At 45.3% G+C, this 24,059-nt stretch overlaps 2 long non-coding RNA genes across 12 annotated transcripts in view; one reads left to right on the top strand and one right to left on the bottom strand.

The window, feature by feature from the left end:
* The window catches only part of LOC120373412, a 40,486-nt gene that overhangs the window by 1,164 nt on the left and 15,263 nt on the right, over positions 1–24,059 (top strand). The window contains exon 1 of one of the 6 annotated variants that reach the window (XR_005585533.1): positions 10,180–10,198. The exons of 1 other annotated variant lie outside the window; for it this stretch is intronic. This is a non-coding gene — a long non-coding RNA (uncharacterized LOC120373412). Of the gene's footprint in view, positions 1–10,179; positions 10,199–19,766; positions 19,784–22,965; positions 23,112–23,224; positions 23,759–23,926; positions 24,024–24,059 lie in introns of those variants that run through there. 4 more of the 6 variants (XR_005585536.1, XR_005585531.1, XR_005585530.1 and 1 more) reach the window with 4 other exon arrangements.
* On the bottom strand, positions 9,114–23,151 carry LOC120373413. Of its 6 annotated transcripts, none has more exons than XR_005585541.1 (4): positions 19,792–20,008; positions 15,825–15,934; positions 15,022–15,088; positions 9,114–9,401 (listed from the first exon to the last, which is right to left on the bottom strand). It is a non-coding gene; the product is annotated as an uncharacterized LOC120373413 (long non-coding RNA). The 6 variants fall into 6 exon arrangements; XR_005585542.1 differs by lacking the exon at positions 19,792–20,008 and adding an exon at positions 17,560–17,648; XR_005585540.1 differs by lacking the exon at positions 19,792–20,008 and adding an exon at positions 22,627–22,783 and having other exon boundaries at positions 9,115–9,401.

Here is a 24,059-nt window from a genome sequence, read left to right as displayed (position 1 = left end):
CCCCATTGCACCCTAATTAAGCAGACCTCACCCCCTGTGTAGATGCAGCTAGGTCAATGGAAGAATTCTTCTGTCAACCTAGCTACCACCATCTACATTGATTATCTATATCCATGGAAAAACCCCTTCCATTGATGTAGGAAGAACCTACATTACAGCACTACAGCGGCATGCCCTTAGTTTTTGTTCACACTAGGGAAAAAACAGGTGTATGTTTAAAATGTATTAACTAGCATATGATCCTAGTATAACCAGGACAGGTTGTAGTTTCATCATGTATCTGATGGTCAATGTAAACCCTAGGATCCACTCTAGAGTTCATACATTGGTATATTTTAAGGCCAGAAGGGAACATTATGATAATCTAATCTGACCTCCTGCATAACACAGCCCAGAGAATCTCACCCAGTAATTCATGGGCTCATAACTTCTGTTTGTGTTGTAGTGTATTTTTTAGAAAGATAATCCTGCCTTGATTTAAAGATTTCAAGTTTTGGAGAATCCATCATCTCCCTTGGTAAATTGTTCATTACCCTGAATGTTAGAAATTTGCACCTTATTCACCTTATATTGTGTCTGGTTCAACTCAATTAGATATAACACATGTTAAAAGTACAATATGTCCTGTCTACAGCAGGATTTTAAAATGCGTTCGCTATTGTGTGTTTGCATCAAGCTTTAAAAAATGCCAGTGAGCAACCAAGGGTGGCAGAATCTGGTCCCCAAATAACAATGGTTAAAAGTGCCATTCCTCTTCTTATTATATGTTCATAATTAAACAGATGAGCTCTTTAAACAATTTGTTACCAATAAACAAAGCCAAGGTTAGATGGTCATGAAGGATAGTCGCATTGTGAAGTAGGTTTATCACAGTTCCATTTCTACTAGAGCTAGAGCATAACAACCACTCAGCTTGCAGGCACCTCCTGAGGCCTTGTTCTGTGTAATGGAATGCTGATATTCAGGTCTGCCCGGGAAAGATTTTGCTTCTCTTGTTTGGGCAGCTAAGAATGTGGTAGGTTCAGTTAGTGCCTTGCCTGAAAAGTACAACCTTAGCTCTGAATTTCCTGGGCTTCTTAGGTTTGTTTTTATAATGCCAATGTTTTTAACAGTAATATGCATTCCAACTGCTGCTATGTGCCTGCAATCTTAGCTTCCTTGCCTAAATGAAGGGTTATTTTTTTTTTGGTGGGTGGTAATTTCCTTATTTTTAAAAAATAGACGTAAGGTCCACTGAAGAGGATCCATGGAAGTCCGGGGAAGTCCATGCTGTCCAGTGGACCTTAGGATGTTCACATAGGGTCTGCTGGCTACATTTCCTGATATACAGAGCTCCCACTCATCATCCAGTGAAGCAGAGTCTCTATGCTGTAGATCAGCCTCTGTATGTCCTCAGGAATCAGGGCTCCTGTCCTGTAGAGCACAGGATGTATTAATCGGGGCTGCTCTCTCCCTACAGTGATGTTCCTGTTTAAAAACTTAACAACTTGCAAATATAAAAACAGAATAGTCTTAGAAGGTTAAGAGAGAGGAACCAAAAATAATCTGTCTTCAATCTCCTAATGGTCCTTTGATACCCAACATCTGGGAGCTGAGTTCACAGTGGAAGGATTCTGGTTCTTTTTCAAACCACCTACTGTTTAAATTTCCTTTGCTCTTTCACCCTGCCCTGCTGTAACCTCCAGACTGCATCACCCCTAGTGTTGCTACTGCGCCCTCCACTCAATAACTAGTGGCTCTGCACAGCAGTGGATTAATCTGCTATATCCCTGACTCACCTTGACTCACTTTCCCCAATCCTGTAGGGCTGCAGAGAAAGCTGGGTTATGGAGAAGCTTCATGGCCCTTACTGTGGACCACTTTACTTTATCCTGTGGGCATCCCAGATCTTATCTCCCTGTGAAGGTTTTGCTGCAAGCAGGGCCCTCTCCAGTCAGAGAGTTGGGGAGAGGATAGCTCCTTAAATATGCTGTTCCTCTAGGACAGTGTTTCCCAAACTTGGGACGCCAGTTGTGTAGGGAAAGCCCCTGGCGGGCCAGGCCGGTTTGTTTACCTGCCATTTACGTCCCTCGGCCTGTGTCGCTTCCAGCAGCTCCCATTGGCCTGGAGCAGTGAACCACGGCCAGTGGGAGCCGCGATCGGCTGGACCTGCAGACCTGGCAGGTAAACAAACCAGCCCGGCCCACCAGGGGCTTTCCCTACACAAGCGGCATCCCAAGTTTGGGAAACACAGGTCTAGGAATCTATGGTCTTTTTCAGAAGGTGCCTGCAGACCTGAGTGCCCGCAGCTCATGTCAGAGTTACATGTAAGAACTCAGAAGCACTTTTTTGGGGGGAGGGAGGAGCATGAAGACCTCCAGTTTAGCCTATTTTCCAACAGTGGCCCTATCCCTCCAATAGGGAGGGACCTCTGTGTTTACCTCTAGGTGGGAGGGCAAGATGTAAGTCTTCCTGGAAGCCACAGTATACCGCGACAGCTTTGCCTACATGGCTTGCTACAGGGGCAGTCCAGCCAACAGATTCCTCCAAAAGAGGAAATACATCTGCGCCAATATTCTCCCTGGCCTTAGGGATGGGCAAAATGAATGTTCTGATCCAGTACTAGTGGCCAGCAGGCAGTGAGGTCCAGGAGTGTGCTCAGCTCCACTTGGAAATATTCTGTACAGCTCACAGGCCTCCTCATTCAGTCTGTTCCTGAATGCAGCCCTCCCTGATTGCTGTGTAAAGCCATAATAGCGAGGAATTAAAAGTGTCTTCTGCAAAGACCTACTCACAGTTAAGGGCCTCGTCCTGCTTCCATTGACTTAAACGAGATTGGAACAGAGCCCTAACAAAGCTGAGAGGAACAAAGAGGAGGAAAAGTAGGTAGAAAGAAGGAAGCGGCCAGAGGAGAGAAAAGGACAGAAGAGTGAGGAAGGAAGCAATAACTTAAAAAAAGCCATTGGAGTACAATCAAAACCTACAGGCAAAATTTTCAGACTTGGTTGACTAAAGTTAGGCACCTAAATCCACATATAGGCACCTAAATCAATAACCTGGTTTTCAAGGTGCCAAGCACCCCAACGTTCCTGTTTATTTCAGCATAAATTGTGATTATTCAGCACATATGAAAACCAGGCCAATTTCATTTACAGGTCTAAATATGGATTTAGACGCCTACCTTTAGATTCCTAAATTTGAAAACTTTGGCCAATAAGAATGAAAATAGAACTTACTTTGTAGTCTTCAACCAGTTTCATTCTACTGCCATTTGGCAACTAGATACTCTGGTGATTTGTGATCTGCAGCTACCTAAAAGAGTGAGAAATTTACTTTTTTTTAAATGTCCACTAGGCCTTCCCATATAGTTATTATTTATATTTATTTCACAGAAGTCATGTGGGCTGCACAGTCATTCCTGTATGAACTTAGTGTTTTGTTGTTGCAAAATGTTCTGTGGTTAAAGTTCTGATCTGAATGCTTGATAAATATCTGAGCATTGAGATTGCAGGAAGAAAAAACACGTAAAAATCCCAGGGATTAAGATCATGCATGAGGTGGCTAAATCTGTTTCCAGCTAGTCCTGTCTGCAAGCTATACCCAGCTTGGCTCTCTTTTCAAGGGGGCAGAGGGGACGTTTTAGGAATTGACCAGATTCTTTCAATTTCACTTTGTTGCTAAAATGAGCACTATACGGTAAAGAAACAGGGACTTCTGTGGGAAAGAGGCAAAGAATGGGAGGAGTCTAATCCAAGCAGGCAGGCGGAGGAAATTCACCAGGGGTCCTTCTTCCTGTATTAATTTGAGTCACAGAATTAACTGTGTCACAAAGGGCCCTTTTTCCTTTTATTTATTATGTGTATTGCAATAGTGCTCAGAGGCTCTCAGGATTGAAACACCTGGTGCTAGCTACCCCAAAGAAGTGATGATCTAATTGATAAAAGGATGCAACAAGACTCTATTACAAATTTGGAGGGCAGCACAGAAGGGGCAGTAGGGAAGCACTTTAATCCCGTGTAAATTCAGCCTTGGTGCATTCATCCAAAGGGCCATGCACACCTGGGCTCCCTCTCCTCCCCTAGCAGCACAGCTGGCTTAGTGGCTGTGCTGCCCTTGATCCATGGGCTGTGGCTTTACATGGGGGAGGAGACGGTATACAGAAAAAATAAAGACGTAAATACCACAATGAACAACATTAATATCCGCAATGACACTGGTCTGCCTACTACCTAGAGCAGTGATTCCCAAATTTGGGAGGTCGCTTGTGTAGGAAAAGCCCCTGGCGGGCTGGGCTGGTTTGTTTATCTGCTGCATCTGCAGGTCCGGCCGATCGTGGCTCCCACTGGCCGCGGTTCGCTGTTCCAGGCCAAACCAGCCCGACCGCCAGGGGCTTTCCCTACACAAGCGGCATCCCAAGTTTGGGAAACACTGACCTAGAATGTTTCTCCCTGGTCCCCTCACACCTTCAGCCCAGCAAATTATCTCCTCCTGTGTGAAGGCTCAGATGAACAGAGATGATTATCTCATGGATAAGTGGCTGCGGTAAAGCGGCAGCACGCCACATACACGTCTTTCCCCTCTTTCCATGCTCCTGTGCACATTTGCCTGCTGTTTGCATGAGTTTCTCTCCACTCCATGGAGCAAAGAGTAGCAGCAGGCCCATAACCTTAGAAAGCATCTGTACATTTTATATGAATTTAGTGCTTCTGAAAGGCACTAAATTGACATCTCTGGAGACTACAGTCCTCCTTTTATGCCCAGAACAGGTAGTACACAGTAGTACAGCATGGGTAGCCATCGGGCAAGTTTTCTCCAGATCACAGGATTGTCTCAATGTGCCACAGACTACTTCCAAGGTTGAAATGGGAATTCTGTCTCATTCCATCCTTAAGGTACATCTCAGCTAAGATTGCCATCTGTGGTGGACAGTTAGTGCCCTCTTTGGCGGTTGAGCTGACACTTGTCTGCTGGCAACTGGCCTGAGATGCATGAATTCTTTTCACATAGGCCAGTGAACAATCATCAAATGAGAATAACTTTCAGCTCCTGAACCAGGCTGCATGCAAATGGATGGGCTAAAATGAGTAAGTAACTGGACCCCATCATTATCAATATCATGTATCAATAACAAGCTACTATGTGAAAAGAACGAGGAGTACTTGTGGCACCTTAGAGACTAAAAAATGTATTTGAGCATAAACTTTCGTTAATCTCTAAAGTGCCACAAGTACTCCTCGTTCTTTTTGCTGACACAGACTAACATGGCTACCACTCTGAAAGCTACTATGTGTTTTTATAATCATCTGCACACGTTCCCTCTTGAAATAGTCTGTGTCCGTAATAATTTCATTCTGATGGAGACGTGTTAGTCTCTTCCATCCTACACAAGGTCCTGTAACTAGGGCATTTGTGGCTGTCTGCTTGCATATCCCTAGGGAACCTCACGTTTGTGAAAATCTGATTGGTCTGAGAGAGAGGTGGAGAAATGCAGTTCTCTGTAGAGGATATATTTAGGAGTGCAGCTGTGGGAGGCTGTGGAAACAAGAGAGCTCTTGTACTGCCAGAGCTCTGCTCAGCTCACAAACCTAAATAATCTGTTTTCTTAGCACTATATTTTTCCTTTCCACAGTTCTGGGGTTGAATTGAAACATACAGTTTAATGCAGCCACAATTCCTCCTAGGGAATGCACGCTGCAGTGCCAGCTCCGTCATCCCTTAACAGGGTGCAGTATGTGCCCCGCATATGCACTGTAGCTAGTCAGTAATGTGCAATAGAGCATGGTGACCCTGTCTTCACTGTACCCCTCTATGCTCTCTGGAGAGGCTAGTACTGCTAGTGTTGTTAGTCTCACCAAGGATCTGATTCACCGTTGCTCCATCTCTTGTGTATTCATTTACTCCAATGCGAAGTGAGTATAAAAATGCATGTAAAACCCTACTAGATCAGAATGGAAACATTACTTTGCATTAGTGTAAATGGCACACACAATGCAAGGGATTTGGTGAATTGGGCTCCAAAGTCTCTGTGCTTTTCAGCCATGTTGTGACTGCCTCTGCAGAGGAATGGGAGGTTGGGGAGGTTCCTTGTACCCTCTTCCCTCAGCTTGTGCACCCATGCAGGGACACGCACGATCTAGGCCTCGTGTGGCCCTAAAAGATGATTGCAAACAAATGGTGCCATGGAGTGCAGTTAAAAACTTGTGACCATATTCATCTAGTTTTATATCTAAGTAGTGTGGAGCACCAAAGCCTGTGCAGGGATGTCTGTACTATGCCTTCGTACCCTGGCTTGGCCCCAAGGGCTATGAGGAGGTTTGTACTCAGGCTGTCTCTCCACTACAGACCTCTGCCAGCATAGCTATGTCGGTCAAGGGTGTGAAGAGGTGTGATTGCAGGCCGATATAGGTGTTCCAGCAGAAGCCCGTAGTGGAGATGCAGTTATAGGGGCAGATTCTTTACCAGTATTTGTGGGGATAGTTTTACTATACTGGGATAGCTGCATTCACACTAGGAACACTTTGCCAGTATAGTATACTGGTATTCCTATAAAGCGCTCCTAGTGTACACACAGCCTCAGAGGGAAGCCACTGAGCTTTCCATCCCTCAGTTTACTAGCTCTGTAGGGGACCAGCTTAAAGTTATAGTGCAGTCTCCATAGCAGCCCTGCCAGGGGAGGTTTCTGAGGGCATGCACTGAATCAGCACATGCCCTGGTTGCCTCTGCCTTGTCACCTCCCTGCCCATTGCCAGCCAGTAACTCACTGCTCCCAGTGGCGGAGAACTTGCAGTTGCCTTCCACTAACCCAGCCTCCCTACTGGCAGGCTTCCTGCTGCAGGGGGTTTCCAGGGGTCACAACTCTACTGGGTCTGCAGCAGAAGCTGGCATAGAACCTGAGACGAATCTAAAAGAGATCTAGTTTATCAACTCTAGATGTAGCTTTTTTTCAAACACCTTTGTATGAAGGTTTGGTTTTTTACACCACTTACTTAGCAGCAGCAGGTTTCAATTACCAGTTCTAATATTAAAAGTAGATTAGACAATGCAGTAGAGTAGAAAAATATACTACAGTGAATAATCCTCCATTGGCAGATGGACAGACTAGTTGCACTGTGTGGTCTTTTCTGTCCCTAATCTCCTTGATTCTGTCCCTTGCACTCAGGTTCTCCTGCAGTGAAATGGTTACCTTCAGAACTAATTGGCTCAGAGAGCGCCAGTCTTTTGCAACAGATTATTGGCACCCTATTTAAAAGCAGCTTCCCTTCCCCTCCCCCACATTATAAAAACAAGTGGTGTAGTGAGAAACCAAATACTACAGAGTACAGTATACAGAATCCCTTAGTACTACAGCTCAGTACATTACACAAAAGTCCTTTTATATCTGGGAGATGGAGGTAGAAAATTCTACAGGGGAAGAGCTCAATGATATTGACTGAATCAGCAGCTTTCTTTCCCAAGAGATCACCATACTTGTCATTTCAATGTGGTTTTTGCATACCACTGTGGATTAGAACAGCACTCTACACACCCGTTCACCACGTTCCTGATTATTTGAAAATGACAGGGTGTGAAACCATTCGGGGTATTTTCAAACTACTGAAACCTGCTAGCCTGATCTGAAGACAAGCCAGCTTGCAAAAAGAAGAACTTTGTACGCTTCTTGCCATGTCTGCATTTAGCAGGATGCAGCCTTGCAAAGGGCTTCCGGTCACGAGTCCCTGTTGGAGCTCAATGTAAAGAGGAAAAATGAAATGAAAGCAAAGCAAAGCAAAGGAAAAAAAAGTTAAAGTTGGGGGATTGAAGGCTGGACACTTTACATTTCTAGGAGAGTGCAGAGGCAGAAGCCATTTTGTGAGACAGTGTTGATAAGAGACACACATCAGTTCATGGAAATTTCAGTTTTGGACGTTTATTCTTATATTTAACCATGAAACCTCTTAATTGCTTCGTCACATTCTCTGAGTTCTCTTTTGGCTTTGATCCCATTGTCACTGCTGGAATTCATATTACATTCCTTCCTATCCAAAGAGTAACCCTATGCCAAGTATCAGAGAGGTAGCCGTGTTAGTCTGGTTCTTTAGAAGCAGCAAAGAATCCTGTGGCACCTTATAGACTAACAGACGTTTTGCAGCATGAGCTTTCGTGGGTGAATACCCACTTCTTCGGATGCAAACCCTATGCCTTCAGTCCAAATGGCTTTTATTTTAAATTAAAGGAAAACAACAAAACAAGGAAGAACAAAGTAATGTCTCCATGAGCACGGTCTTTGTAAAATGCTGCATTAACTGCTGCACTGCACACAGTGCTGGCAGCTGCCTCCAGCAGACTCCTAGAATTTTAAAGATGCAGTAGGCAGAGAAGCTCATAGCTGAAATGTTCAGACACAATTTAATTATATTCCAGTTAATGACCAGGTGTTTTTCTAAGCAATTTATTTAATAGCTACGTCTTGTTTAGAGGAGACCAGTTATTGAGATGCTTTTGACAGGTCAATGTGAGAGGTAATTTCAGATGGCACTAACTCTACTAATCATGTCCAAATTATTTGACCTTTGTCGATGGCGATCCGTGACATGCCCTTGGCTAGTCAAGGTAGGAGACCCAACCATGGCATAAGATGAGCTGTACCTGGTAGAAAATGTGGTTTATCTACCAGGGTTCACACCAGACCAGTTCTCTGTGGTAGGCACTGGCTGACTATTGGTTTCCATGTGGAATATAAGGTATCTTTTTTTCATCGATAAAACCCTAATGGTTTGGAAGCTGCCTACAATATCTGAAACCACCTCTCTGCCTGAGTGATAGCGTACAGCTGAGCTCAGTGAATGTTTCAGAAGCTGGAGCCCTCTTGGTATAAAAGTGTGGGAGCAACGAGCCCTGTCTTTTCCATGAGTGGTTTTCAGTGTTGGAACTTGATCACCTCACCTGTTGGTCCAGAATAACTGAATTTGTTGGCTTTAAGGTTACTGTGAAAGGCTCACGTATTTAACAAAGTTTTGATGGTGAAAGAGGCATGGTAAACACTGATGTTTTGTGGACATAGGGAATATTGTTGCAGTTGATTTCATTTCCATTTGGTTATTTTCTGGTTTTGGAGTGAGGGGAAGCTGCTGGTTTTATTTTTCATGTAACTATATGCTTACCTTATGACAATGTTGTCGACAGCCCAGAATAGGAAGCTTTGAAAAAGTTATTATTATTTTATTAGTAAATCAGATACCTCCTCTCAGTAAATGAAATATATATAGTGTTCCTTTCTTAGCTCAGCTATTCTGCTCTTCCTTTCCTTCGCTGTCATCTGGCCTGCATGAACATTGCAGATTCATTTATCAATTTCTCCGCCAGCCCTCAAGTTAACAGTGCTTCCTTTTCACTACTGCTACCTCTTAAGAGTAACTCTGAGGTAGTTATTTCCTCATCAGCCTCTGTAGGAAGACAAATATAAAGGTATCACTTTGCCACAATGGCATTATGTTCTGGATTGCCCCCTTTTCACTCTGCGGGTCCAGTGGGCCTCTGCATCAAATTTAACCCTTCCACCCAGACTACATATGGTCCACAAGCTCTCCCATGCACTTCCTACTTCTCCTTTACATCTTTGGTTGTTTATTCTTGTAATACTGACATTATAACAATATTTCAAATTTTTATTGTGCTTTCCATATTTAAACGACTTTACCAGTATTTACCAGTGTGTCCTCTTAACCATCTTAATCACTTTTTTACCTACCAGATTACATTCTATTAATATCATTTGAGTTGGCTTTTCATTTTTAAAGCAGTCTTCTTCTACCTCTCTTCTGACTCTAACTTTTCATTATGGTAACTGAACCTTTATTAACTCTCCTGAATAAAGCACTTTTCATCCATGATGGACAAACCGTTTCTGGATATATAATATCAGTATCTGATATGTCATTCAGCAAGGTGGTACTGTAGTGTTAATTACATGATTTAAAGGGTGTGGGGGAAATCACTTTGAAAATCCCAGTAGAACATTTTTGTTTGCGTTGATTTCAAATCACTCATGTTTGACCTTATTCCGTACAAAGGCAAATGTACACACTTTTTTTTTAGCTGCTCGATAACCCTTTTTACTTTGTATTCTAGGGGCAGAGTGCTCAAATATAGGCTATAACACTGAAGAACTTTTGTTGGAAGCAAGCTGCAGGTAGAGCAAAATAAAATGCATCTATTCAGGAACCTTCCTTCATGCTAACAGGTATTTCATAGTCAAACATTTTTACCTCTTGGTAACCAACATCCTACTTCTTCAAAAGGTTTTAAGGCCAAATATCAGGAGTAGGACAAGAAGAAACTCTATAGCATAATTTAATTTCAAGACATGCTGAAAAGTTTGTGCCCCTTATTAATAAATCTATGTAAAGAAAATTGCAACATCAGGGAGTATCCAAGGAATACAATCACACATGCATACACAGAAAATGCACACTTTCTTTCTTGCCCTCTTATATATAATCAGGCTAATTTCTGCTTTTGCATTCTCTCTCCTTTCCACTGACAAAATTAGTTCACAACTATACAAGAGAATTTTCAAACTATTGGTACCCAAACTTATTTTTTAATTCATTTCATTCACTTCCAAATTCTTAGGACAACATTCCACTTTCTTTCAGCTACATGAGGGCAAATCTGGAGTGATTATATTGATTTAAATGGAATTACTCAGGGCTGGATTAAAAGGATAGGCACATATCTCACACTTTGGCTCCTGGAATCATGTGGTGGCACAGAATCTCATTTTTTTTTTTTTTTTAATGTTTCTAGCAATCATGGTTGCAAAGAAAACCTTGAAAACATCATCCAAATATAAAGTATGCAGTGATCCCTGACCTGTGTCTGTTTACAGCTTAAAACACTAACTCTGAAAGGTGTGATCTTCCGCGTTTAATTTAATGGATCGTTGACTCTGAAACCCACTGTTCTAGGGGACCCCTCACAACAATACCACAGCGGAAGACTCTCTGTGTGGGGGATGCTTACTGCCACCACCCTATCATGATTCTACAAGAGTGCTGTCAAGGATTCCAACATATAGAGTCCTCTGCTCATCTGGGTGATGGCTGAGGTCTCCCTTCTCTAGGTAAGACCCCAGCTGTGTGAATACATGGAGCAGTAATCCAGGTAGAGAGGATGCCCAGCCTGCCCAAAGGGAAGAGGTGCTGTTGGGCCCCACTAGGCCAGAAGATGGTTGTATGGGTCATATCTGATCCTGCCACCCCAAAGAGAGTCAAAGGGTTCCTTTGGGATGTGTCTAGAGCCCCAATTTTCCTAACCTGAACCTAGAGTGATTGCGTATTTCCACCTGAGCAAGTGAGGGCAGATTTTGGCCCTCAAGGCCAAATTCATCTCTAGTGTAACTCTTCTGACTTCATCTCAGCTTGGCTTCAGTGAGTTACACCATGAATTTGGTCCAACAAGCCAAGTTCTAGTCTCATTTCCCATACCCTAGTGTAAATCTGCAGGAATTCCATTAAGGTTAATTAGGAAAATGTAGACCTAAGAATTTAGAAAAAGATGCTCAGTCCACTGGAAAAATGAATTGCTGTCAATTATCATCTCATCTATAAAGGTATTAATTCCAAAATATTCACAAACATAACTTTCTTCAGGTTTCTGTAAAGAATGATGAGTTCTCTCCTTTCCTATCCTTTGCCCCCACAGCCCCAAGAGTGTGATATCTTGGCAGACAGGCAGAACAATATATTTATGTAAAACTCTACCTTGGGCATGGATCCCTTATCGTTGCCAAGTACTCTTTGGACTCTTGATAAAATGATGAGCCTCTCCCAGATTAGCAGAACACTCCTATGACTCTACAAAAGGTATTTACTGATAGAGGTGGGGGTTGGTAAAAGATCCTGTTTGCAGATTCTTCCTTTCTGAATGTGGGTAAAGCCTTAGCAATGTGTCCAGCTTCCCCATTTTTTCAATCCTGCAAGCTCCTAAAGGCAACAAACTTCAACACTTTATAAAAACTAAAGCATTTAATGCAAGTTACAGTCCTTGCCTTTTGCAAGCTGTAGCTCAGAGATATTAATAGGGTTTCTGGGAAACTGCCTACCAACTTGTTGTATATCATTTAAAAATTGATCTCAGAGTTATGCAACAAAACTTGCAGCAATTTCTTCACATGTAAAGAGACATGTAGAAGCTAGATATCACTCTTTGTATCATGTCTAGATCACCAGATATTGTCAAGAAAGGTGAACCAAAATTTGTCCCAGCATCCCCCGTCCTTTTATATCTGTTTAGTTTTGGAGAAAACACAAACATTGCATTTACTTTATAAACAAAGCATTTTAAGTTTAATATGCACTTATGCACAATCTGCTAATGACAGCAGAATATTGCCTACATGTAATAGAGGCAAAAGGTTTTTGGGTAATGAAACGGATTTGTTGTTCAAAACACCAGGGGGTTATTATAAAAGATAATTTCAACACAGAAAACAAACTTTGTTTTAAATTTAAGATTGCTTCAAAATCATAAGACTGCATCCAGTAAGGGCTAGGGCTCTTATCCTGAATTTCTTGCACTCTGAAATCTGGAGCAGCTTTAGGTGTTGAAAAAATGCAGGATCAGAATATAGGACAGTATTATTGTTGTTTATGGTGTTTTAAGATGGCAAAGAGATAGCTAATATGAATGTGGTAGCCTTCAGCAATAACACAGAACTTCACATTTTCAAGGGTTTTAAAAGTACTGGGCTTTTTAAAATCACATAATCCCTATGGAAATCAGTGGGACTTCCACATAAGGAGCAGCCCTATAATTAATCCTCACAAAAGCAGGCAAACAAGTATTATTACCCTTACTTTACAGATGTGAAACTGAAGCAAAGAAGTTAGTGGGCCAAAGTTACAACTCAGGAGATCTTGGCTTTCAGGCCTAAGCTCAATCCATTAGATCAGTGTTTCCCAAACTTGGGACGCTGTTTGTGTAGGGAAAGCCCCTGGTGGTCCGGGCCGCTTTGTTTACCTGCTGCGTCCACAAGTTCGGCCGATCGTGGCTCCCACTGGCCGCGGTTTGCCGCTCCAGGCCAATGGGAGCTGCAGGAAGCGACGCGGGCCGAGGGACGTACTGGCCGCCGCTTCCCTCAGCCCCCATTGACCTGGAGCAGCGAACTGCAGCCAGTGGGAGCTGCGATCTGCTGGACCTGCGGACGCGGCAGGTAAACAAACTGGCCCGGCCCACCAGGGCTTTCCCTACACAAGCGGTGTCCCAACTTTGGGAAACACTGCACTAGATCACAGGTGCCAACATAGTATCCGCTTTTGATATTCAGTGACTGTCAAGTTAAGCACTCAGATTCTCTTTACCAGACTTGGTAAAGAGAGTTAAGTCCAATAAAACTTCTTGGCCCCTTTTTCACTTCAGGTACACCTTATTACTTTCATTTGCTAATGCTTTTTTTCTTGAAAATGGGAATATGAAAAGTCAGAGCTGCATATGCTAAATGGTTTCATTTTGAATAAACTGCAAAACCACTGAAGTTTGGTTAGCAGACTGGAAAAGGTCCCCCTCCCCACCCACCACATGTTCACCAACAGCATTTGCCTGATGAGAATGTGTTTCTGATTATTCTTGATAACCAAGCCTTTGTTGTCACTATAAAGGTTAATTATTCCAAATAGGAGCACAATAAAAATATTAGTAAATTCACCATATTAGCATGGTCTTGGGTTTCAGTGTTAAAACATAAAAATAAAAAAGTAATTTCCCTTATTTTACAAATATTATACAAAAATATACATTCTTAGTGAGTTTGTGTGTTTTTGTATTTGCCTTACTTATGTATGGGCTGAACCAAAGGCCTGGATCTGAACCCCAACACAGATCTGAGTTACTTTGACCTTTACTGTTGTTATTATTATTAGTTATGTATATTATGGCAGTGCTTAGAGGCTTCAGTCAGGTTCAGAGCCTTGTTGAACTAGACCGGGGATCGTCAACCTTTGGCATGCGGCCCGCCAGGGTACCTACCCTGGCGGGCTGGGCCGGTTTGTTTACCTCAGGGGCGGCTCCAGGCACCAGCGCAGAAGGGCATGCTTGGGGCGGCAAGCAGTGGGGGGTGGCCTGCCGGTTGCCATGGGGGCAGCAGTCAGGCTGCCTTTGGCGGCATGCCTGTGGGAGATCCACCGGTCCTGCGGCTTTGGTGGCAATTTGGCGGCATGGGCACCGATGGCACGGCACCGGCAGACCTCCCACAGGCGTGCCTCTGAAGGCCGCCTGGCTGCCGTGCTTGGGGTGGCAAAAAACATAGAGCCGCCCCTGGTTTACCTGCCACGTCTGCAGGTTCAGCCGATCGTGGCTCCCACTGGCCGCAGTTTGCTGCTCCATGCCACTGGGGGCTGTGGGAAGCGACAGCCAGCACATCCCTCGGCCCACGAAGCTTCCCACAGCCCCCACTGGCCTGGAACGTCAATCCGCGGCCAGTGGGAGCCGTGATCGGACGAACCTGAGAATGCGGCCGGTAAACAAACCGGCCCGGCCCGCTAGGGTGCTTACCCTTGCAGGCCGCGGGCCAAAGATTGACGATCCCTGAACAAGACTGTCACACATAGAAGACATGGTCTCTGCCCAGAAGAGCTTTCAAACTTGCTAAAACAAATTCCGAATCCCATCTTCCCAAACTCTATGAAAGTTCAGAATAGATGTGAATCTTGAACTCCTAACTTAAAGAACATGCAGGTCTTGAGTTTTGGTTTTGGTCCACTGACAAAAATAACAGATCATATAAGAGAAATTAAAGCTATTGTGACAAATCCTGATTCTCTTACACATGCCACTGTTTCCAGTGTATTGCTCATTTGAGTACAGTGAGCAATATCTGGGCCACAAAATCAAACTTCCTGCCAAAGTAGGATTTTATTTACAGAAGTTTCAAAATGAATGGAGAAGTTTACACCATGAGCCTGATTATTCCCTCATTTAAAACGGGTGTAAATTGGAAGTAATTCCACTGAAGTCAATGGAGTAACATTGGTGTGATAGAGTAGTAAATCAGGCCCATCAACTCACTTTTTTGTGCATTTGTTCAAGCTTCATCATTTTAATTTGGTTAGGGTGTAGCATATTTATACACTACCTGAAAAAAAGTTAAATGCAATACAAAATAAAATTAAAACTAAATAAATATACAGCATAAAAATGTATCATAGCTTTTCTCTTGCTAAGAACTGAGTTACTTTTGAACATTTTCTGCATGGGGAATAAAGACGAAAAATGAAGGTAAAGCTTTTCTGATGGGGGTGAGGAGAGACAAATGAGAAGTGAGTAACATGCTGTTGCCTGGAGTAATGCCTGAAACACCAGAACAGCGGATAAAGCTGTTTGAGTACTGTGATGCCTGACAGAATTAAACTGTAGCGAGATACTGTTTTTTTACCCAAAACCAAGAAGCAGAAGAGGAATAGATATTTACACTAGAGCTGAGAATATGAACCATTCAGCCAGTGGACAATCTTTGCCACACCTTTTGGCAAGTACTGCTAGGTATGAATGCCTATGCCATCAGCCTGGCCTCAGAGGCCGGGGGACAGAGGAGGACTGATGGAGTCCAGGTCTGAAAATGAAGCTGGTATAGCCTGATCAATTAATATAATTGATGATTTATTGGGGTATAATATGCACTTATCACAGATAGGTTCTTTTTCAGGCAGCTATTTAGAGTTAATTAAGAAAATAAAATAGGTGGAACACACACACATGAGCTTTAGTTAATACAGACAACTGGCGGATACATAAGTATAAGGATAAAATAAGTAGAATAAAATGGTTTTCTGCATTGTTCATATTTACAACCTTCCATTTTGCGTACTTACAATGTTACATTGTGGAGGCCATTAGAAACAAAGATGAAAGGGAAATTTGGTGGAACACATCAAAGAGTAGCTCCTGATTTAGTTTATACCCTTTCAGGGGCTTGGTGAACCTGAAAAATAGGAAACTTTATTGGATCCTCCATACTCCATCTTTATGTAACTTATCGGATACACAGCCACAGTCTGAATGACTGTTCATTACAGCAATGTTCCGAAAATGGAAACTGGAGTGACAACTGTCTGCCAAATCATAGTGTTTTAATACAAGTTTAAAATGAAGTTTGGAGTGGTGACTGCATGTCTAGTTTCCCCAACAGTTATAACTTGTTTAATTAGTTGCTGCACAATATTGTCCATTCATGTTATAGGTTACTCTTTTCACAGAATTTTCCACTTTGATAACTGCACTGGATGAGATGAGATAGCAGCAGCTGGTCCTTTTGACCTATTCTGCAGTTGTACTTCTCCTCCTGTGCACACATATAGGAGGGATCCCCTCAAGCACATTACAGCTGCATACATACTGATAGCCCTCCACAGAGCAACAGGTGCATGCGGGCACTTCAATTTGGTCACATTGATATACTACCAAGGGAGGCAAATTCAGTTGCTCTTTGAAGATGTCTTCTTTTGAGTCAACCTACTGGATGAACAGCAGCCAATGTGTTAAAAAGATCTGTATTAGGGTCAAACACTGGCAATGAAGTAGTGAATGCCACATACAAGAATGGGTTTTAAAGACCACACACACTGGGGGTGATATGGACTATGTTTTGAGATTTTTGGTTATGGACTTTTGCACTATATTTGACCTATATTGTTAATAAACTATGATGGACTGGAGGATAAACTCATATGGAATTACTGGGGACCCAAAGGGGAAACTGAGGTGAGGGGCCACGTGCAGGGCTGTCCCAAGGCCACACGGGGGGGTCCAGGATGAGGCCACTCATTTACAGATCCCCTACACTGGACATCTGGTGACTTCTGAGAGAGACTGATTGGAACCTGAAAATCTGAGCAGTGTTAAGGAAATGTCCAAACCAAAGGATGTGAAGGGGTCCAACAGGAAAGTAGAGTCAACAGTAAAGACAGCCAAGAGACTTATGACAAAGGCAAAATAGACAGGAAGAGATCCCTACTGTGATGTTGGACCATCACAATATATCCTCCGAGGCACTAGAGAGTAGACCAGCATTGGAAGTGATGGGCCGGAGAACCAAAACTCTGCTTCCCATTATGGGATAGACGAGGGATTGGCAACCTTTGGCACACGGCCAGTAAGGGTAACCCCAGGCGGGCCGGTTTGTTTACCTGCCACATCTGCAGGTTCGGCTGATCGTGGCTTCCACTGGCCACGGATCGCCACTCCAGGCCAATGGGGGCTGCGGGAAGCAGCGGACAGCACATCCCTTGGCCCACACTGCTTCCCACAGGGGGCTTACCCTGACGAGCTGAGTGCCAAAGGCTGTCGACCCCTGGGATAGGCTGTTGCAACCCAGTGGAGGGCTGATGGACATTACACAGAAGCTATTAAGAAAATGCCAAGCGAAGCAGATGGCTCGCTGCAACAAATGAGCCAAGTAAGCACAGGTGAGCAGGTCAGAGTCCAATCAGCACATAGCCACACAAAGCAGTAGTAAAAGGCAATTGTCCAATCCAAGCATCAGTGGGATACAGATCAAATGAGCTGGCGACAGACCCAGGACAGCGGTGGAGACAAAACTGAAGAAACCTTTGTAGTAGTGACCAACAGTCAGCATTCCCAGACACATGGGGCAAGGCCAGGACCAGGAGGATTTAGAAAGAGCTTCAGGCATCAGCTGGCCTAATGTAGGAATCAGAAGAAACAAGGTTTATGAGCAATACAGAGGAACCAACAGGAAGTCACCCAGCAGAATGAAGGCAGCCACAGGCTGGAAGCAACTCTCCTCCCCATCCTCCCACCCAGTGATAACACAAACAAGAAATTGGAGACTGATTCAAAGACCAGCATACTTGAAGGACTATGAGCTCTTATTTAATTGGCGTATGCAATCCAGTCAAGCCAAGCCACAGCGTTCTTATCAACGATGTTCAAGGCACAAAGACCTCCAGTAAGTTGAGTCATTTTGCAGTCCTCAACAATATGTGTCATGGTTTGTGGTTGCCCACCTTGACATAGTGGACTGTCGCTAAAATGCCACTGAAATTCCGCTGCACGATGGCCTGGCAGTAAAGGGTGAGCTATGTGTTAGTAATCTCTGTCCCCAGCAAGTCAGCAAACACTAGCACAAAAGACACAATAACAAACAATTAAAAGGAAAGAGGTAACAATCTGCATGGAACTTGGAGGAAAGAGCCCCAGTTGCAGGAGGGAAGAATTTGGAGAGGACACCAGGAAGTCAGTCTGTTTGTATGACTGGAATGCTTACTACACTTGCAGCTGGTCTGTAAATAGTTCTCTTAATAAAGTGTCAATGTAGTTTTAGAAACATGGAGTTCTCTATGTTATTAGCCAGCATGCAATACATGAAACAGAGATTGTATGCAGCTGGTGCAAGTTAGAGCAGCCCCCAAGATGCTGTAACCTGCACCAGGGCTGGCACAAAGAATCAAGGAACTAATAATTAATGACATAAATACATAAATAAATAAATAATTGTTCTTTCCTCACTTAATTTTAGGGTTTTTGCTTTTCAATGTAAATCTAAAACAACTTATAAAATATCAACTGTAATTTTTCAATAATTGATTTTAAAATTAACTCTGAAAGAAAAGTGTCATACTTTAAGGAAGTTTCAGTGGAATTCAGATCCCATTCTTGCCATCTGCTGTAAGTTACAAGTTATAGCCTCTATCACTTCCTGTTCATGCTCTCTGTAGTTCAGTTTTTGGTCACATGTAGCAGCAATGTGGTAAGTGGCTTTTTTTTATGGTTGCAAAGGTGGAAATGTGAGCTTTTGTGAATTTGTAAAATGTTTGCACGTCATTTGCTCAAATTTATTGTATGCCATCACAGTGTAAATAAATGTATACTAAACAATTTTCTAGGAAGTACCAAAATGCCCCAAAAGAAATAATGGAAATAAGAGAGAGAGAGAGGAAGATGAACCCTAGAATTCCTGCCATGAGTCTTACTGGGATGTTGCATCCCTCACACCTTGCTAAAACTAAATATGTAAATAACAACTCTTGTCTGTGTCCTATTTTTGTTTTATTCTTGTTTTAGCCTGGATATTTTCTAGCCTGTTGTCTCTTATCTTCTTTTCTTTTCCTACTGATGTTCTACCAGGAAATAAACATCTAGGTTCCAACCCTGCAAACACTTTCAGATATGAATAACTATATGCACACGAGAAGTTCCATTGAGTCCAGTGGTACTAAGGTTTGCAGAATTTGGGCCCTGGTTTGCAAAACCACAGAGCAGACTTTCTGCCCTCCATGTTCACCAGACAGATGGCTTTCTACTCTTCTATCTGTAAAGAACAGCCCTTTCCCCCTTTCAAGAAAGAACCCCTCTGTCACCCCTGAGGCACTGCCCATCCAATCTGCTCAGAAGAAAATACTCCTCTCAAATCAGAATCTTTCCATCCTCAAAGATCTGTTAGTGAAGAGTGATCTGATACCCTCCCAAGCAACCAGATTCCTCCTGCTCCTAGGTTTAAGGAGCCCGATATTTAAGAAGTCACAGTTGGCCTCCAACTGCCCAAGATTCCAACTGTCATAGAACCGATGGGGTATCATTAAAAGCCACAAAATCTCAAGGCCCTACAGCCTTCTGCCTCCCCCATCCCCGTAACCTTCCATAATCTTCTTTAGTATTGGTGGTGTTCTTGTTACATCCTCCTTACACAAAATGGAGGATGAGCCATCTCACTTTGTGAACGTGACAGAAGTTGAAACAATTTTAAATGGCTGAAAAAGCACAAAGAAAAGAAAGAAAAAGCCCTGTATGTCAAACAAACTGGGCAGCTGAAGTACGTACGTGCTCATTACAGCATACTTATATATTTTCTGATATTTCATGCCTGGTAAAGGGGAACATCATGACGCAGTGGGGGAGATAGCAGTACAGCAACCCACTTGAGGGGAGATATCAGTGGACAGGGTAATTGAACATATATGTAACTGAATACTGTGTGATGTGGGAATGCATATGTTGAAGAAGAGGTAGCTAAATCCAGGTGTAGTGGGTGCGGAGAGGAATAGCTGAATACAGGTATGTGTTGATAGAGGAATGGCTAGTTAAACAGACATGTTTGTGAGGGGAAGAGGGATGACCAATCTCAGTTGAAGGCCAGGATTTAGGCTTCCATTGTTAGGACTGGCTGGGGGATTACCCACTTGATTATTGCTGTTTGTCTTCCAGGAAGACAGAAGCACAGGAACATGGTGATGGATGGGAGATTTAAAAAAAACCACAAGGCCACAGAAGAGGAATTTAAAAGGAAAGTAATCTGGACGCAGCAACATTGTGAGGCCAGAAGGGATCATTGTGATCTTCTAGTCTGATTTGCATAACACTTGGCCATAGAATGAGCCAGGCATGTTGGGGGCAAATGGCGGGGGGAGCACCAATTTCCTAACCATCTGCTTCAATGTAAGGTCTGCCCTTCTCCAGCCAGATGAAAGGGAGAGCCCCAGCTACCACTTTTTAGACATAAGGAGCTGATATCAGAATTGGGAGTAAACGACAGACAGCCATCTTGGCCAATTGCACTTCAAAATTAAGGTGCTGAGTAAATGTGAAATGGGACATTTCACTAATCAATTACATAGGTTGAGGATCCGGCCCTTCCCATTTTCCATGTTGTCAACTCATGATTTTATCCAAATTCTTGTGACATTTTATGGTTTTCTTAAAACCTCAGCTCCTGGACTCACATGCATACATGAGAATCTCAGCTTCCATTAAAAAAGTACATTTCCAGCTCTCCCAGTAACTTGAAAATATAACGCATGTGTACCCTGAAAGGGTCAAAAATAAGAGGGCAAATAAAAAAAATCCTGGGTGCTTTTTAATTTCATTATTTTTAAAACAATCTCATGATACTGAGGGGCTGGGTTTATAATTGTTGAACACTTGCAACTGTCAATACTGTGCTTACATTAGGGAAATGGGAATAGTTTGCAGTAAGGATGGAAATACAGAATGATAGAATATCAGGGTTGGAAGGGACCCCAGGGTCATCTAATCCAACCCCCTGCTCAAAGCAGGACTAATAATCCCCAACTAAATCATCCCAGCCAGGGCTTTGTCAAGCCTGACCTTAAAAACCTCTAAGGAAGGAGATTCCACCACCTCCCTAGATAACGGCCCTCCTAGTGAAAAAGTTCTCCGCTCTCCTAGTGAAAAAGTTTTTGCCTAATATCCAACCTAAATCTCCCTCACTGCAACTTGAGACCATTACTTCTCCTTGTTCTGTCATCTGGTACCACTGAGAACACTGGTTAATTAGTATAGATGTTTTTTGAGGTGAGGAGTAAAGAAGCTCTTTTAATTTTTTTATTGTTAATTTTCTTTCATTTGTAAAGTCTTTGGAGGTGATTTAGGAATAAATAAGAAATGAAAGAGTAAAGTTCACAACACAGAGGGCACCCACACAAGATAAGGGACAAAGCTACTCAGATGCAAAATAGTGAGAATATCCATGGACCAAATTCTGAGAGAGGGGGAGTGATACTCAGGCCAGGAAAGGGCACCAGATGGTTTTGGTGGCACTGGTGAGGGTAGAGGGTAATGGCCAGGCTGGGTTGGGGTGTGAGGTGGTTTTGGTGGCACTGGCCAGGGTAAGGGGTGATGCCCAAGCCAGGCCGGAAAACAAGGTGGTTTTGGTGGCACTGGCTGGGGAGGTGGCAATGCCCAGGCTGGGCTGGCACATGAGTTAAATGGTTTGGGTGGCACTGGTCAGGGTAGGTGGCAATGCCTGGAGCCTGAGGTGGTACTGGATGGGGTAGGGGGTGATGCCTGGGGCAGGGCACGAGGCAGTATTAGTGGCACTGGCCAGGGTAGGGGCAATGCCTGGGCTGTCGCGTGAGGTGGTTTTGGTGACACTGGCCAGGGTAGATGAAGCCTGGGTCAGGCTAGGATATGGATTCAGTGGCACTGGTTGGGGTAGGGGGTGATGTCTGGAGCAAGGTGTTTTTTCAATGGCACTGGCTGGGGCACAGGGCGATGTCTGGGCTGGGGCATGAGGTGATTTCAGTGGCACTGGCTAGGGTAGGGGGCAATGGCTGGGCTGGCACTTGAGGTGGTTTTGGTGACACTGGCCAGGGTAGGGGACGATGCCTGGCATGTGAGGTGGTTCCAGTGGCACTGGGCGGGTAGAGGGCGATGCCTGGGGCACAAGGTGGTTTTGGTGGCACTGGCCAGAGTAGGGAGTGATACCCGGGCTGGGGCATGAGGTGGTTTCAGTAGTAGTGGCTGTGGTTGTGAGTAATGCTTGGGCCGGGCTGGGCCATGAGATGGTTTCAGTGGCACTGGCTGGAGTAGGAGGCGATGCCCAGGCTGGGGCACGAGGTAGTTCTGATGGCACTGGCCAAGTAGGATGACCAGACAGCAAGTGTGAAAAATTGGGACAGGAGGTGGGGAGTAATAGGAGCCTATATAAGAAAAAGACCCAAAAATCGGGACTGTATCTATAAAATCGGGACATCTGGTCACCCTATGGCCAGGGTACAGAGTGATGCTTGGGGTGGGGCATGAGCCAATTTTGGTGACACTGGCTGGGGTAGGGGGTTTTGCCCGAGGTGGTTCCAACGGCACTGGCCAAGGTAGGGGGCAACGCCTGGGGTGTGAGGTGATTTTGGTGGCACTGACCAGGGTAGAGGGCGATGGCTGGGCCAGGGAGTGAGGTGGTTTCCTGGCACTGGCCAGGGCAGGGAGAGATGCCCAGGTTGGGGCATGAGGTGGTTTTCTGGCACTGGCTGGAGTAGGGGGCAATGAGTGGGGTAGGCCAGGCCAGGCGGTGGTTTCGTGGCGCTGACCGGGGTCGGGGGCGATGACAGAGGTGAGGGCGGGCCCGGAGGTGTTTTTTAGCCGGTAACATTGACCCCTGCGTTCAGAGCGCCCTGCAGCCCTACCAGTCACAACCTTTCACATGCTCCGCCCCCTCCCTTCCCCCAAGCAGAGTCTATATATGGATTCAGCGAGGGGCGCAGGACTCGCGCGAGGCCGTGGGTGACGGGAGGGGCAGCGAGAGAAGGAGCGGAGCCAATAGGGAGCAGCAGACGCGGCTCGCGCTCACCATACTATGCTGCGACCGTTGGGGTTGCGGTGGAGCTGGTCGGGGGCTGGAAAGACCAGTAAGAAGCGCGCCCAATAGGAAGCGGCGGCTGAGTTGCGCGCGGGCACAGGATGGGGGGAGGAAGGAGGGAGGAGCGCGACCAATGGAATCGGCGCACGCTGGGCCCGGAGGGGAGGGAGCTGCGCGGCCAGTAGAGAGCAGTGGGTGGCGCACGCGCAGAAGGCAGGAAGGGGGGCTGAGCGATAGGCAGGGGGTAGAGGCGCAGGCCCAGCCCCTTCCCCGCCGCAGTGAGTACTGACTCTGGCGGCCATGTTGTGCGGGGGGAGGGGAGGAAGGAGTTGAGAGAAGACGGGAGAGACAGACTCTCCCTCACACACACCGCACAAGATGGCCGGGGAGGCAGCCGCAACCGGGCTCTCAGGTGGTTCGGCCGCCGCTCGGTTCGCCGGAGTCGGGGAGCCACCTGGGCACCGGCCTCGCGGGCCACTTCGGGCCGGGCACTCAGGGGTTCCGGGCAGACGGAGAGCGGCGAGCCGAGCTCCGTACGGCGCTGCGGACAGGCGGAGGGCGATGGCGCCGGGCTCCGAAACTCTGCCGGGCGCCTCGAGCTCCGCGGGCGGGCGGCGAGCCGGCCGCCGCCGCAGGCAGGGTGAGGAGGGGAACGGCTCTCCGCACCCCGGCCCGCCGCCGGTCTCCGCATTGCTGGTGAGTGGTTCCCTCTCTTCGCCTCATTGTTCTTTGTCCTTGGGAGGAAAAACAAAATGTCCTTGGAGCCGGGAGGGGGAGGGGAGAGTCTCTTCTCCCCCCCCACCCCCCCCGCCTTGGGCTCGGAGAGCCGGGAGCGAACACCCTCCAGTGCTGCAACCCCTTTCACTGAGGGGGGAGTCTCGCGCTGGGGGGCCGCGGGGTGCTGCAGAGCCGGAGGGAGCCCCCCCTCTGCGAGCTCCCTGAAGACACCGAGAGGTGCTCGGTATGCAGAGCCCCCCTCCCGTTCCGGACTAAGGGG

Source organism: Mauremys reevesii, linkage group 10, assembly GCF_016161935.1.
Source record: "Mauremys reevesii isolate NIE-2019 linkage group 10, ASM1616193v1, whole genome shotgun sequence".
Lineage (NCBI taxonomy): Eukaryota > Metazoa > Chordata > Testudines > Geoemydidae > Mauremys > Mauremys reevesii.
The sequence above is the reverse complement of the archived record's forward strand: the minus strand, read 5'-3'. Positions and strand labels throughout refer to the sequence as shown.